Source organism: Monodon monoceros, unplaced genomic scaffold (assembly GCF_005190385.1).
Source record: "Monodon monoceros isolate NGI ecotype Baffin Bay Population unplaced genomic scaffold, NGI_Narwhal_1 Super_Scaffold_18, whole genome shotgun sequence".
Classification (NCBI taxonomy): domain Eukaryota; kingdom Metazoa; phylum Chordata; class Mammalia; order Artiodactyla; family Monodontidae; genus Monodon; species Monodon monoceros.
In genome coordinates this window covers 15,832,231-15,847,063 of record NW_021703774.1, presented here as the reverse complement: position 1 = coordinate 15,847,063, position 14,833 = coordinate 15,832,231, and the positions used below count along the sequence as shown (strand labels likewise).

At 34.0% G+C, this 14,833-nt stretch overlaps 1 protein-coding gene across 1 annotated transcript in view; it reads right to left on the bottom strand.

The window, feature by feature from the left end:
• The window catches only part of SPATA17 (spermatogenesis associated 17), a 185,883-nt gene that overhangs the window by 170,536 nt on the left and 514 nt on the right, over positions 1-14,833 (bottom strand). The gene's annotated exons all lie outside the window — the stretch shown is intronic.

The following is a 14,833-nucleotide window of genomic DNA, read 5'->3' as shown; positions in this document are numbered from 1 at the left end:
GTGTATAATATTAAGGAATATTAGACTCCCTGAATATCATCATTGTGGCACTGGCACCACACATCTCCAAAGTTTAACAGACTCTGGGTCAAAAAAATTTATAGTGAAAGGTGTTAAATATGGGGGGGAAAAAAAACAAAAAAAAAGGCCCAAGTATAAGAGACAAGTATTTTGCAGCTCGTTAGACGTTAATGGAAAGGCATCAGGAAAGGGAGATCATGATTAAACAGTGTCAAATGCCATGAAAAAGTCATGAAAACAAGGCCACTGTTTCAAGGGGTTACAGGGTTAGAAGGAATCTTTCATTTTTCTTTTAACATTTTATCCTAGCCAATAATAAGATATTCTAATGCAGGATATAAAATGTCACTTAGGGCAAAAACAGAAAAGATAAAGCAAGGCAATGTCTAGTAGAGCAGGCAATTCAAAGAAGATAGAGTATAAAGAAGATAAGGAAAGAAACATTTATTGAAAGAGGTTGATGTAAAGTCAAATTCATGATAATGGGATAAAATGGTTTCTCATGGTTATTTAACCCTTTTTATCATTAACATTTAATATAACTATAGTAGACCTGTTTTTCAGTTTTAAATATACAGTTGACCCTTGAATAATGTGGGTGTTACGGGATTTTTACAGTCAAAAATCCATGTATAATTTTACAGTCAACCCCCATATCTGCAGTTCCACATCCATGGATTCAACCAACTGGGGATTGTGTAGCACTGCAGAATGTATTTGTTGAAAACAATCTGAGTATAAGTGGACTCAGCCAGTTTAAACCCATGTTGTTCAAGGGTCAACTATGCTCTATTTAAATTACTGAAAACATTCTTCTGTCCTTCACCAGGAGCAATCAACAGCTGACTATCTTTGCAAAGGAGGGAGAAAAAATATAGAGTATACAGATGTGCCTACTACTTCTTTTCAACTAGCGTATTAGTTTGAACTTACGCCTTACTTATAATTGTCGTAAGAAATACAGAAGATAAGCAATCAAATTACCTGTCCTGAGTTTATGTTTTTTTTAACTCTCCTGGTAATAATGCTAACATATAATACCTAGTCAAAAGGAAGATTAAATAATTTCTTTTTGGAGTTATTAAAAATCTCTGGGATTTTTTTAACAGTTATATAAATAAAAGCATACTATGACACTGATAAGAACCATACATTAAATTAAAGGGACATACTTTAAAATAACTAGTAGTTAACTTACTGCTAAGTTTTAAGTTATGTGCTGAAATTTGACATCTATAAACATTTTTCTGTTGCCATTTTTTTAACTGCTTAAAAATGAAATTACAGACACTTGGGTTGCCACTGGGATGCTGCATACTCATACAATATGTCACGAACTGCTAGACATTTTATGTTTAAAATGAAAAATGTGGGTAACACTTTATTTTAATGATATATTAATTAGTTCCAAATTACAATGAAAATCCTATAGCAGTGAATAAAACATGACATCTACATGAATTTAAAATAAATTTATTATGATCAGCATTAACACAATGAATACTAAGTGAATTAATAATGATGAAAGACCAAAAGTATTACCAGGAATGTAATAAAACATCAAGAAAAAGCTGGAAGTTTCTAGTCATTTCATCATCAGCTAGAAGTATTATAACCCTGGGTAACAGTATGTGCACATATGTAATTAGTGGCCAGAAAATAACTGACAATAAATAAAAATGAAAAAATGTGTGGTTAAGTATTTTTCCAGTAATATGCAAAAAATATGCATTTTACACATCAAAATACTATGCTTAGTCTGACCTTAGCTACTAAATAAATACTAGATTAAAAACCCAATACGCTTTCCTTTTCATTATCATATAGCTTGTAGCTGTTTTAGACACTAGGAATAAAATTCCGATAGTAGCTGTCCTGTGTTATAAGACATATTGATGTGTAAAATGATTACTTTTTTCCATATCATTTCACTATCGGTCTTAAAGGATTTCAAGCTCCTTAAAGGCAGGAATTATGCTTATTTTCTACTTTGGGCTCTGATCATCACCCATGTTACTAATAAGAGGTCAATAACTACTTGATGATGAGAAATACGACATTTTAGAAGGTAGAAGCCATGCTTTGTTTTCCATTAATAGCTCTCGTTATTATTATTACATCACAGTTCAATGAATCATGGGTTGCCAATACATAAGCATTAGATCATAAAGTAGGGATTATCATAGTTTGTCATGTAGATTTATACTGTTAGCGTACTTTTAAAATATTTCCTATTTGCTTTCCTTCATCTTCCTTCTCACTTCTCTTCACTTCATTTCCTGAACAAGTAAGTCCTAAAGAAATCAGCAGTGGGCAAGAAAAGCAAAGATCTGTGATGGGGGGTGGGAGGATGGCAAGGACCCCATGGCTCAGCACAGGGTATAACGGCCTGTGTGGGGTAAGGTGGGCATCCACATGGCGGGGGAAAGCCCTGGGGCAGGTTGTCCCAGTCTGAGTAAGGAGAGTATTCCCATGGAGAGGCCTGGCTTTAGGGTGTTGAGGAAAGGTAAAGGAAAGGTACACATGGGAGGGCAGCCAGAAAGGGAATCAGAGCCCAAGAGTGATGAAAAGAGTACCCAAGTTGGCTGGGAGGTGACAGTTCAGCACAGAGAGGAAGACCTCACACAGGGTGGAAAGTGGTATACCTAAAAGAAAAAGCAGCTGTGGTGACAGGAGTTTGATTACATACAGAGGGACTGGTCAAATAAGTGAATATATCAAAAATAAAAGAAAAGGGAAAATAACTAGAATGAACTCTGTAGTGCTGGATTTGAAATAGAGTTGTCAATGTAAACTCATGGATTTCAACATCTACATGGACGGATGAATGGATAGATACATAGATAAAGTATAGATGTAAACTCTGTGCAAATGCATATATACACATATTTCCTAGCTCTGTCCACTTCAGAGGGCTTGAGAACAGCAACACCCAATGGCACAGGCAACTACTAAAAGAAACAAGAGGTCCTTGAAGAAATGGATAACTCCAGGGCTGGGGCAGAAAGAGTAAAGGCTTAGCCTCAACTTTTTTGTGTCAGAAAGCAGGAGAGTATTACCATGATCAGGATGCAGAAGGAAGCTTTTAGTGGCTTCCATTAGACAAATCTGGGACAATGCTAGCCTGAAGATAAGTAAGAGCAATGGATTTTAACCCCTTGACTAAAACAGGAACATATGAGTCCATAACGATATAAATAAGAAAATATTTAAATAAATTGAAAATTAGAAGAGGGACAACTTCAAACTACTTGCTTTTAAAAAACACCTGTTAGTTACAAAGGAAAAAAGAACATCACAGCGAAGAAGCCTAGCAGACATAACCTTAATGACATTATCCAAATGAACCCCACCAGTAATTGGACAAATCAAAATAATGCAGTACCTGGTAGATGTATTGAAAAGATCAGAGCATTACTTCTGTGATATTTCTGCCATAGATACATACCTTGAATCTAATAGAGGAAAAATCAGACAAACTTAAACTGAGGGAAATTCCACAAAATAACTGATCTGTGTTCTTCAAAGGAGTCAAGGTCATGAAAATTGAAGAAAATTTGAGAAAATGCTCTATATTAAAAATAACTAAAGAGACAAAACAAACAGCATTTTTTGCTATAAATAACATTATTGGTACAATTGGCAAAGGTTGGAGTCTGAAGATTAGATGGTGGAAATGTACAAATATTAATTTCTTGATTTTGATTGTTGAATTGTGGTTACGTAGAAAATGTTCTTATATGGAAAAGGAATTTGCAAGGCATCAGACTGCAACCCATCCCCATTTGGTTTTTGAAAGAAATCTCTCTGTACTGTATTGTAACTTTTATGTAAATTTGAGATTGTATACACACACACACACACACACACACACACACAAGAAAGAATGGCATCTCAATATTGTTTTAAATTCTTCAAACACTTTTCATAGCTTAAAATATATTATTTAAAGTAGACTTAAGAGTAAGGGAAATTATCATGCACAAAGAAAACCATCTTACAATGATAAAAATGTTAATTTATCACATCTGTTAAGCAGATATGATCATTTTAAAGGCATATGCACCTAATAATAAAGCTTCAAAATACATGAAGCAAAACCTGACAAAACTAAAAAGGAGAAATAGACAAGTCCACTATTATAGTTGGGAATTGCAACATGTCTCCCCGAATAATTGACAGGACAACTGTACAGGAAATCCATAACAATATAGAAAATGTGAATATTTATCAACCAACTTGATATAATTGATATTTATAGAACACTCTACCCAATAATATATATTTGGTATGTCTTCAAATTAATTGATCTTTTATTTGCAATATTTTAGTCTGATGTTTAGTCCATCTAGTGAATTATTTCTTTCAGATGCTGTGTTTTTTTTGTTTTGTTTTGTTTTGTTTTTTGAGGTACGCGGGCCTCTCACTGTTGTGGCCTCTCCCGTTGTGAAGCACAGGCTCCGGACGCGCAGGCTCAGAGGCCATGGCTCATGGGCCCAGCCGCTCCGTGGCATGTGGGATCTTCCTGGACCAGGGCACGAACCCGTGTCCCCTGCATCAGCAGGCGGACTCTCAACCACTGCGCCACCAGGGAAGCCCTGCTGTGTTTTTTTAATCTCTGAAAGTTTCATTTGCTTCTTCTTTATATTCCATTTAACTTCTCATTATGCTCATATTTTCCTTTAAGTCTTTAAATTCTGAGTCACTATTTAAAAATCCTTGTCTGCTAATTTTATTATCTTTGTATTTCTGGTCTGTTTCTATTAACTGATTTTTCTCCTCCTTGTTATAGGTCTTAGTTTGCTACATTTTTGTCCTACTAATAATTTAGGAACAGATGCTGGATACTATGAAGGTTATGCTGTTGAGAATTTGGATTTTGTTCAGAAATTACCTCCAGGAATAAAGAGAGGTAATTGTCTGGATAATGTAATTTGTTTCCTTTCTTTTAGAGATCCTAATCCTGCACTGTCTGTTGCATCAATGTCTAGAAATAAGTTTTCATATATTTTGTTCAGTCTTCTAATTTTTCATGGTGGGAGGGCAAGTTTTGTACCAGTTACATCTTCATGGACACTTATTTTATATATTTAATTTTACTTTTTCAAAACAAAATTTGGGGGAATTCCCTGGCAGTCCAGTGGTTAAGACTCAGTGCTTTCACTGTTGAGGGCCTGGGTTCAATCCCTGGTCGGGGAACTAAGATCCCACAAGCTGGGTGTTGCAGCCAAAAGAATTAAAATTAAAATTAAAAAAAAAAAAATTTTTTGTCTTAGAACAAATTTTTACCTATTTATTTACTGTTTATTTCACAAATAATACATGAACATCCAAAGCTTAATCTAAAAATTTAAACCATATAGAAAAATAGAGAAAAAAATGATTCCATTTCAACCTACCTTATCCTCCAATTTTCAAAATCTAATCATTATTAACAGCTTGTTATATGATTCCAGATCCATATTTTTGTATCTCTATGTATTTATACATAAAAATTTCATGCTAAATGTATTACATGCTTTCTATGACCTCTTTTTTTTACTTTGTCTCAGAGATTTTTATGTTATTATGTATAAAATTTTTCACTCTTTTAAACTGCTACTTAATATTCCATCATGTGAATATGCCTTTATTTATTTAGCCAGATTAGTTACAAATACATATAAGTCTCTTCTGTGTTTTTCCTATTAGAAATAATGCTTTAATGAATGCCTTTATACATAACCCTATATATAAAATACTCTGTGCACAAATTGTGTACATATTTCTATAGGGTAAGTAGATACAGTCATATGCATTTTGATGCTATTGTAAATTATATTATTTTTGTAGTTTCGAATTATAATAGCCCACTGCTATTATATTAAAAAAAATGATTTTTGTGTATTGTATCCTGCAATCTTGCTAAATTCACTTTTTATTTCTAAATCATTTTGTTTTTAGGTGGTTTAGAGTTATATATGCATAAAATTGTGTTTTCAGTGAATAAAGACAATTCTATGGAGGTTCCTCAGAAAACTAAACATAGAATTACCATATGATCCAGAAATCCCACTTCTGGGAATATACCTGGACAAAACTATAATTCATAAAGATACATGCACCCCTATGTTCATAGCTGCACTGTTCACAATAGCCAAAAAATGGAAACAACCTAAATGTTCATCAACAGATGAATGGATAAAGAAGATGTGGTACATATATACAATGGAATACTACTTGGCCATAAAAAAGAATGAAACAATGCCATTTGCAGCAACATGGATGGACCTAGAGATTATCATACTAGGTGAAGTAAGTCAGAAAGAGAAAGACAAATACCATATAATAACACTTACATGTGGAATCTAAAATATGACGCAAATGAACATAACTACAAAACAGAAACAGACTCATAGACCTAGAGAACAGACTTATGGTTACCAAGGGGGAGGGAGGAGGGGGAGGAATGGACTGGGAGTTTGGGATTGGTAGATGGAAACTATTACATTTAGAATGGATAAACAACAAGGTCCTAATGCACAGCACAGAGAACTAAATTCAATATCCTGTGATAAAACAAAATAGAAAAGAATATTAAAAAAAGAATGTCTATATGTGTGTAACTGAGTCACTTTGCTGTACAGCAGACTCCCAACATTGTAAACCAACTCTACTTCAATTAAAAAAAAAGACAATTGTAGTTCTTCCTGTGCAATTTTAACCCCTTTTATTTATTTATCATGCAAAATTTAAAATTACTAAGGAAAGTGTGGATAGTTCAATAAATGGTGTTGAGACAACTCTATGTCTACAGAAAAAAATTAAGTTATTATCTCACACAATACATGCATAGAAATATAACTGCATAAAGAGTGAAGGAAAAATGTAATAAAACTTTAATATTATCAGTAAATACAGAAAATTTTCTCATAATCATGGGCTGGAAAAGACTCTTCAAAAATAGGCTAAAATTCCCCAAAGCCAGAGAAATAGATTGACTAATTTGACTACATAGAAAACTGAAAGATAGTATGGTAGACATTACCATAAACCTAAAATATATGTATTGGCTTTGGGAGTAGGTGATGGGGGAGCCAGTGGAGGAGTTCTTAAGGCCACTAAAGAGACAATTTAGGCTAGAAGAGTGGAGAGGTAACAGATTAGAAGCTAGATAAAGAAATACCTGCATTATGTATTAGTGATACAATTAGCAGGACTGTTGCCTGTAACTGCTTGTTGACTGAAAATGTACTAACGACTTTTTGAACCTGCACAAAGATGTCTAGGAAGAATACTGAAAGTGCCAACTGGATTCCTTTAACTGCGTAGAATAAGGGGTATCTCATAAATCTCAGCATCACAATGCTTATCTAAATTTAACCATAAATACTACATACAAGTATAATTGCTCATCATTGTTTCCGTTACTTCTTTTGTTCTTCCCCTATCCTCAAATCCTTGTTATGATTTAATTTTAATTTGATTACACAGAGTACTTTCTAGAGAACATTTCCTCAGGTTGGGTACATGGATGATGTAACTCTGAGTCTTTACACGTCTAAAAATATCTCATCAAAAGAATGAATAAGATCTTTGCTAGGTTTAGGATTTTTACTTGTTACCCTGAATAATCGATAATTATTGTCCTTTTCTAGGTCTCTGTGTTGCATATGAGCCATCCAATGCTGGACTCTTTCCTTAGCAAATCATTTTTCTCTTTTCTATCTATATTAGAAGCTTGTAAAAATTTTTCTGTATCCTTGGATAGATAATATCCAAGAAGTATGTCTTCCAAAAGAAAATCCTGTCTAGGACTCAGACAGTCCTTTCAATTCAAAGCCATACTCATTCTTCAGTTTAGGAACATTTTCTTCTAGTATTTCTTTATTATTAATCTATCTCCTTCCCATTCCTACTCCATATTCTGCAGTGACTATTATTCATATACTAAGTCCCATAGATATGTCTACCACATTGCTTTCCTGAAACATTTATATTTCAGTTATGACTATCCTATTTTTTAATTGATTTCTTACATTTTTAAGCTGAAAAGAATTTTAATTGGTTCCAGTAATTTTTTTCTCTCTAATTTTATTTCTGTAAAAGTTCTCATTATATTTTTACTAAAGTTTACATCTGTGTCCTCCATTAGTTCTAACTCCACAGTAGCCACCTATTCTGGCTTCTTAGCTTAATCTCCTTCCTCCAAACTAAAGTTCCCTTGTATGGCTTATGAATTTTCTCTGCCTATTTATGTTGATAGATATTCAATTGCTTGATATCTAGGCAGGACTGCCTGCTCAGGTCACTAGGGCAGTAGCGTACTGACAGGCAGTAAAAGTTACTGTAAAAACGTTCTCTGTTCAATGAGCCAGCAGTGAACATGTTGGGGAACTGAGATCTCTCTTTCGGTGCCTGAGGCATAGGTATTCGTTAGACCAGTTCCAGGTCAGGAGGATTCCAGAGCTTCCATGGTCAAAGAAAAGAAGCTATTCATTCTCAGAAGTGATTCTTCAAGCTTTTGGTAGCCGATTTTGGAGACATACCAGAGGTCCTATAGTATCTGCATCATCTGTGGACTCTACCAGATGCAGGCTTCTTTCTAAGCAGTGGGGTTCTTGGTCCTTATAGCTGTGTTTCCCTTATTTTGAAAACTGAGTTGTCTAAACACAGATGTGCAAGGGAGAAAAGAATAAGAGCTGCTGGCTTAGACTCCCATCTCTCCTTCTTCCTACTGAATTTTTGTTTTCTAGAAATTCTTCAAAATTACTGGTCTACTAATTGCATGCTTTTTTGTTCTTAAAATTTTGTACATTTAGTCTTTAAAAATTTTTTTACACTTAACTGTATTTTGAATGGAATCAAAGGAGAAGTACACATAAATGCTTAGTATGTCTTCTGATCTATTCCTCATCTAGTTATTGCTGGTACCAAGAAGAGCTACTGATTTTTCTAAATTTACCTTGTAATCAGACACTTTATCAAATTCATTTTATTTCTAAGAGTTTTTAAGTAGATTATCTTGCATTTTCTCAGCTTTATAATTTCATGATCTGTAACCAACCTTTACTTCTTCCCTTCTAATATTTACTAATAAATATTTATTTTATTACAGTATTGGCTACAATTTCCAGAAAAAGATTCCAAATAGTAGAATTAATGTGTATTTTTCTCTTGTTTTTGAATTAAATGGAACTATCGATATTGTACTTCATCAATACACATGATGTTGGCTATTGGTTTTAGAAACATATTCTTTATTATAAGCACATTTCCCTTTATTTCTCATATATAAAGATTTTTTTAACTTGAGAATTTTATCTGAATGATGGTTACACGGGTATACACATACGTAAAAATTATTAAGCTGTACACTTATAGTTTATGTACTTCATTAAATGTACATAATATATCAAAATTTTTAAAACTTTTATAAAGAAAAGAAAAATACTCATAAATAAATAAATTTATCAACTGCCTTTCTTATATCCGATGAGTTGATCATATGCATTTTATTCTTTGCCCTCCTGTTGTGATTTCAATATTATGATTTTACTGGGTGCTAACTAACGTGACAAAAATCATTTAATTTTCTTAGTTGACATCTCAATAGGCATTATTGCCTCGCTTACAGATGAGAAAGCTGATATTTAAAGTGTTTAACTAAGGTAAGAGTATAAATTTAAGAGCTTAAGTTTAAGCCTAAAGTAACACAGAATTAGGCTTTCAACTGTTCCTGCACTCTGGCATAAATCATCATTGTATGCTTGGCAGAAGCCTTGCTAAATTTTACTGGTCAGAATTGAGTCCCACTGAACAGAAAAATCAGCAACTAATTAGAATCAGAGGAAGAGACTCGTGTCTATCCGACTAAGGGCTATTTACAATCTTTAGGCTACCAGGACCAAGATGATTGTCCAAAGTCAAGGACATCAAACCAACTAATTAAACTAAGAATACAGTCAGGAACCTTTGACTATGTTGGAGTTAGAAACAAATTAATTATGTTTATGGGAATAATGGATTCCAGAATCAGGCCAACTTAAGGAACATTATACTTTAGGTTGACACAAGGTAATGAAGTCCAGGTAAATCGCTGGTCTTGTACTGGAGAGTACTTGCCATACCAAGTGTGTCCCTTTCCTCAACTTGACCTTAGAAAGGCAGGTTAGACCTTATGTATTTGATGTACCTAATTCCATGCAGGGACTTGATTTAAAGTCCCCATACTCCAAGCATAAGGTTTGGACTGAGATGAATCAAACTTCATTAGATCTTTGATATTTTTGAACAAGTACCTTACACTTTTAAGATCTCATTTTCCTCCATTGTAAAGTAGGAATAATAAAAACCACTTCATATGATTACTGTGAAAGTCAAAATAAAATAATATTTGTGAAAGCACTTAACAGAGTTCTCAGCACATACCAGATATTCAATTGCATTTATTTCTCTTTCTACTCCTTTCTCTCTATCCTCACGCACTCCCCATGCCCCGTTTCAGAGGGTAAGGGATCTGGAAATTTGAGTTAGCCACTTGGCCTCTACAGTGTCTCTGTAGAACTTCTAGCCCTCTTCCTGAGCAACCGCTTTCTCAATATTCCCCTACACATACCCTTCAGCTAAGTTAATTAGAAGAGATTTTGACATATATTAGGTTAATTTCTGCTTATATACCTATAGAAAACTATATATGGTTTAAAATGATTTCAAATCTTATTTATTTTTCTCATAAAGCCAAATTTGACTTTAATTTTCTTAACAAGCAAAACAGGCCACAAAGAGTTAAACTAATAAACGATGGAATTGGAGGAGGAAAGCAGAAAAAAGAAAACAAAATCAAAATGCTCTACCAATTTCAAAATAAGTTCGGAGTTTTCTTCATTATTTATTTTTAAAGACAGAAGTCAGATCAAGTCACTCCTCTATTGAAAATCCCCTATGACTTCCTATCTTAATCAGAGTAGAATCCAATATCTTTACTATGGCTTAAAAGCTCCAAATGATCTGGCTTCCAACCCTGTCCTGCAACACATTCATGCAGGCTTCTGACAACAGGGCCATAGCACTTGATGTTACAGCTCCTGAAGGCTCATCCCTGAGATCCCTATCTAGTAGGCCTACTCATCCACTTTTATTAGGTCTCTGTTTAAATATTACCTGATCAGAGGAGCATCCTCAGACCACTCTATTTAAAACAGGATGTTTGTTCACGCTTTGCTCACCCTACCTTGCTTTATTCTTTTTGGTTACAATCACCTCAAGACAAAATATTATATGTAAGTTTATTTATGTTCTGTCTCCCTCATGACTCTTTTGTTCACTGCTGTATCCTCAATACCTAGAACAGTCCTTAGCACATAATAGGTGCTCCATTCATATTTAATTAATCAGTGAATATTTAATTCATAAATATAGTATTGAGAATCTAAGTAGAGTGCATTAAGTTCTCATAAGAAATGTTAGAAATAAGTTCTCTTATTATAATTATTATTATTATATATAAAATATATTATAATATTATTATATTATATATAATTATATATATATTATATATATAATAATATATAATAATTATATATAATTATTATAATATTAAAATCTAAAACAAAAAAATAAAACACAGCTTCTACATGAGAAGTCATGACAGAGAGGGACAAGAATTAAAAAGTAGCTTAACATAGGGTGAACATGTAAAATGCCTATATATCAATATGTATATGTAGAAATGAATCACTTTGCTGTACACCTGAAACTACACAACATTGTAAATCAACTCTACTCCAATATAAAATAAAAATTAAATTAAAAAAAAAGAAATGAACTTAACCCATCACAAATTTCCTGGGTTCTAATTATTTAAAACCCTAAAATGTGCTATTTGTGAAGAGAAATATACAAAAATTATATGATTAACTCAGATCAGATAAAAGAGGATCAATATTAATATTACAAGTTATATGTTACTGCATTAAATCTGTTTAAAGAAATAATAAAAACAATTTTTAAAAACTGCAAGTAGTATTCAAAGGTGAAACATTTTGCACATTCAAAAAAGACCAATATATAGCCAATAATGAAGAGACACACACCAGTACACATATATAAGCTAAATAACATGACATAAAACGATACCACACAGTGGAAATTCAGTGGAATTAAGTGGAAGACGGACATTTTGAACTCATTCCTATTAGCATTTGACAGATCAACTAGATGAAATTTAAATAAGGATATGGGGAAAATGAACAGTATGATTAATGAACATATACCAAATTCTTCTTTCCACAAATAGGACAGCATAAATGACCAATAAGTCACAAAGAAATCTCAGTAATTCAGAAGAATAGAAATGAAACTAGGAAGTAATAGTGAAAGTTTAAAAAAAAAAAAAAGGCCAATACTTAGTCAAATAACAACTGTGTATTATCTTTGTGCCACCCTATAACATCCTAGACACAATATTCAGTCTCTTTGATGAGCAGACCACCAAACATGAGTGCCCACCAAACATTTCTTGTGGGAGCAACTTCCCAAAGGGCTTGGACAGGTTTGATAATGCACAACTCTACCTATGCCCCTAGCTTTCTTATCACATCAGCTACCACCATATTTGCTCTTCACTTCTTGGAATTCCAAATCTTTCCCCTATGTTAGGCAGAGAAGCTTCTCTCTTCCTGGGTGGACACCCAGGCCCTGGAGGATTCAGGTGCTAATCTAAGCACTTAGTCATAGTATATTTTTCCCAGCAAAGTCATGTTTCAACTTCAGAGGCAATCTGGTGCCAGCTGTTAGGTAGAAACATTTTTGCCACTGTGTTGTTACCAACATAGAAGACAATAAAACAAATCAGGAAGAATTAAAATTGTTTCTTCCAACTCTGGTGCCTACATGCTAATGGAGTTGAAACAGTATGCTCATGCCATTTGGATTTCTGGATCTTGGTGCTTCCTGTCAGTTAATTCATCAAAACCAGTGTAGTGGGAAGAAAATCTTGTCTAGTATGGTAGTGAAGAGCATAAGCCTTAGAGTTGGGTTTTTTGGTTTTGAGACTTAGTAGCTGTATGACCTCATACAAATTATCAATCCATCTGAACCTTATTTCCTTTGCCTCATGTAAAGAAGGAATAAATATATAACTTGTACAGACGTTTACAAATTAAACGATAGGCCCATACACCATTTTTTTTTTCTTACAAAGTCTCCCTTTTTATGCAAAATGGGGCCTGACAGGAACTCTTGTGAGAAATGCAGATTTGCTGGCCATAACTGAGACCCACTGAATCAGAATCTGCATTTTACCAAGACACTCAGGTGATTCTCATGTACACTGAAGTTTGCAAAAGAACTAATCTAGTCAATAACAGATGAGAAATGACAACAATTTCTTAAGGAAATTGCCCGTTTAATTTTTCATATACTAACATTTTATATGGTTTTTGCTCCTATGCTAATCAATACCCTTTTTTTTTTTAAACTAGGCAAACGTGGAAGTTTTGATTCCTTCGTGATCTTTAGAGACTTTCCTTCATACTGAAAATATTAATAATAAATGAAATGGAAGGAATGCCAGCCTATTCTCATCATGGTCTTTGTATGGCCCTAGTTTTTTCTCCAGACCACCTCCAGCTTTGGGAAAATGTGCCCATTGTCAAAAGTCAGGAGATGGAGACAAAGATTAACACTGAAATCTTTAGAAAAAAATTATGTCTGTTTGCAGTTGCATGACACTTCACCAAGCTTTTCTAGAACACTGTTCTCAAGCTCTAAAAATATAGATTAATACATTCACTTGTAAAGTTTTGAAAACCAAATGAACACTGTATGGAAAAGTTCCTAATGCAATGCCCAGCATATAATCAGTGCTCAAGAAATGTTAGTCATTTCCCTTCCTGTTCATGCTTGCTCTGTTGTAATTATCTTTTAAATGCCTATATTCCATATTAGGCTGTGAACATCAGAGGGATGGAATTTATTTCTTTTAGATATCTAAGTCATAAATACAGGACCTTCCACATAATTTATCTATAATTATAGATAATACATAATTTCTGTCTTTAGCTATTTTTCATACATTTATGTAAACCAGGACCAAAGACTGATTGAAAGATTCATTTATGGAATTATTAGACAAGTAATTATTGTGCAGCTAAGAGGGATGATACTTATATATCTCATATATTATCTCACAACAGAATGTAAAATTAAATTGTGATCAAGTGCTGTAAAAGGTACACGGTGCTCTAAGAATGTAGTAGGTGAGAAAACTGTTAGAATAAGAACAGCTCAGCAAGATTCTGTCTTCTTGGCATGTTTTCCATTGGTCTAGCATGTCACTATCTTCTACTATGGTCTGATTTACTTTTTTTGGATTTTTTCTTAAGTTGGAAAATCTTCTGAGGCACTGCTTCCAGAAGGCCAGTGTTCAAATGAACCACTAGTGAGAAGATTAGGTGTAGAGAGATGGATAAGGCCGCTAGTGTCTTCCTTAGCCCTCTTCTATTAATTAACATATTGGTACTGATTATCCTGTCAGAATAGTTTAGAGGGCTTCCCTTGTGGCGCAGTGGTTGAGAGTCCGCCTGCCGAGGCAGGGGACACAGGTTCGTGCCCCGGTCCGGGAGGATCCCACATGCCGCGGAGCGGCTAGGCCCGTGAGCCATGGCCGCTGAGCCTGCGCGTCCAGAGCCTGTGCTCCGCAACGGGAGAGGCCACAACAGTGAGAGGCCCGCGTACAAAAAAAGAATAGTTTAGATACTGTCACTTCGGGAAGACAATTGAGTCACAGAACAGTTGAGTTCAATGATATTTGTGACATAAAGGAGGTTCA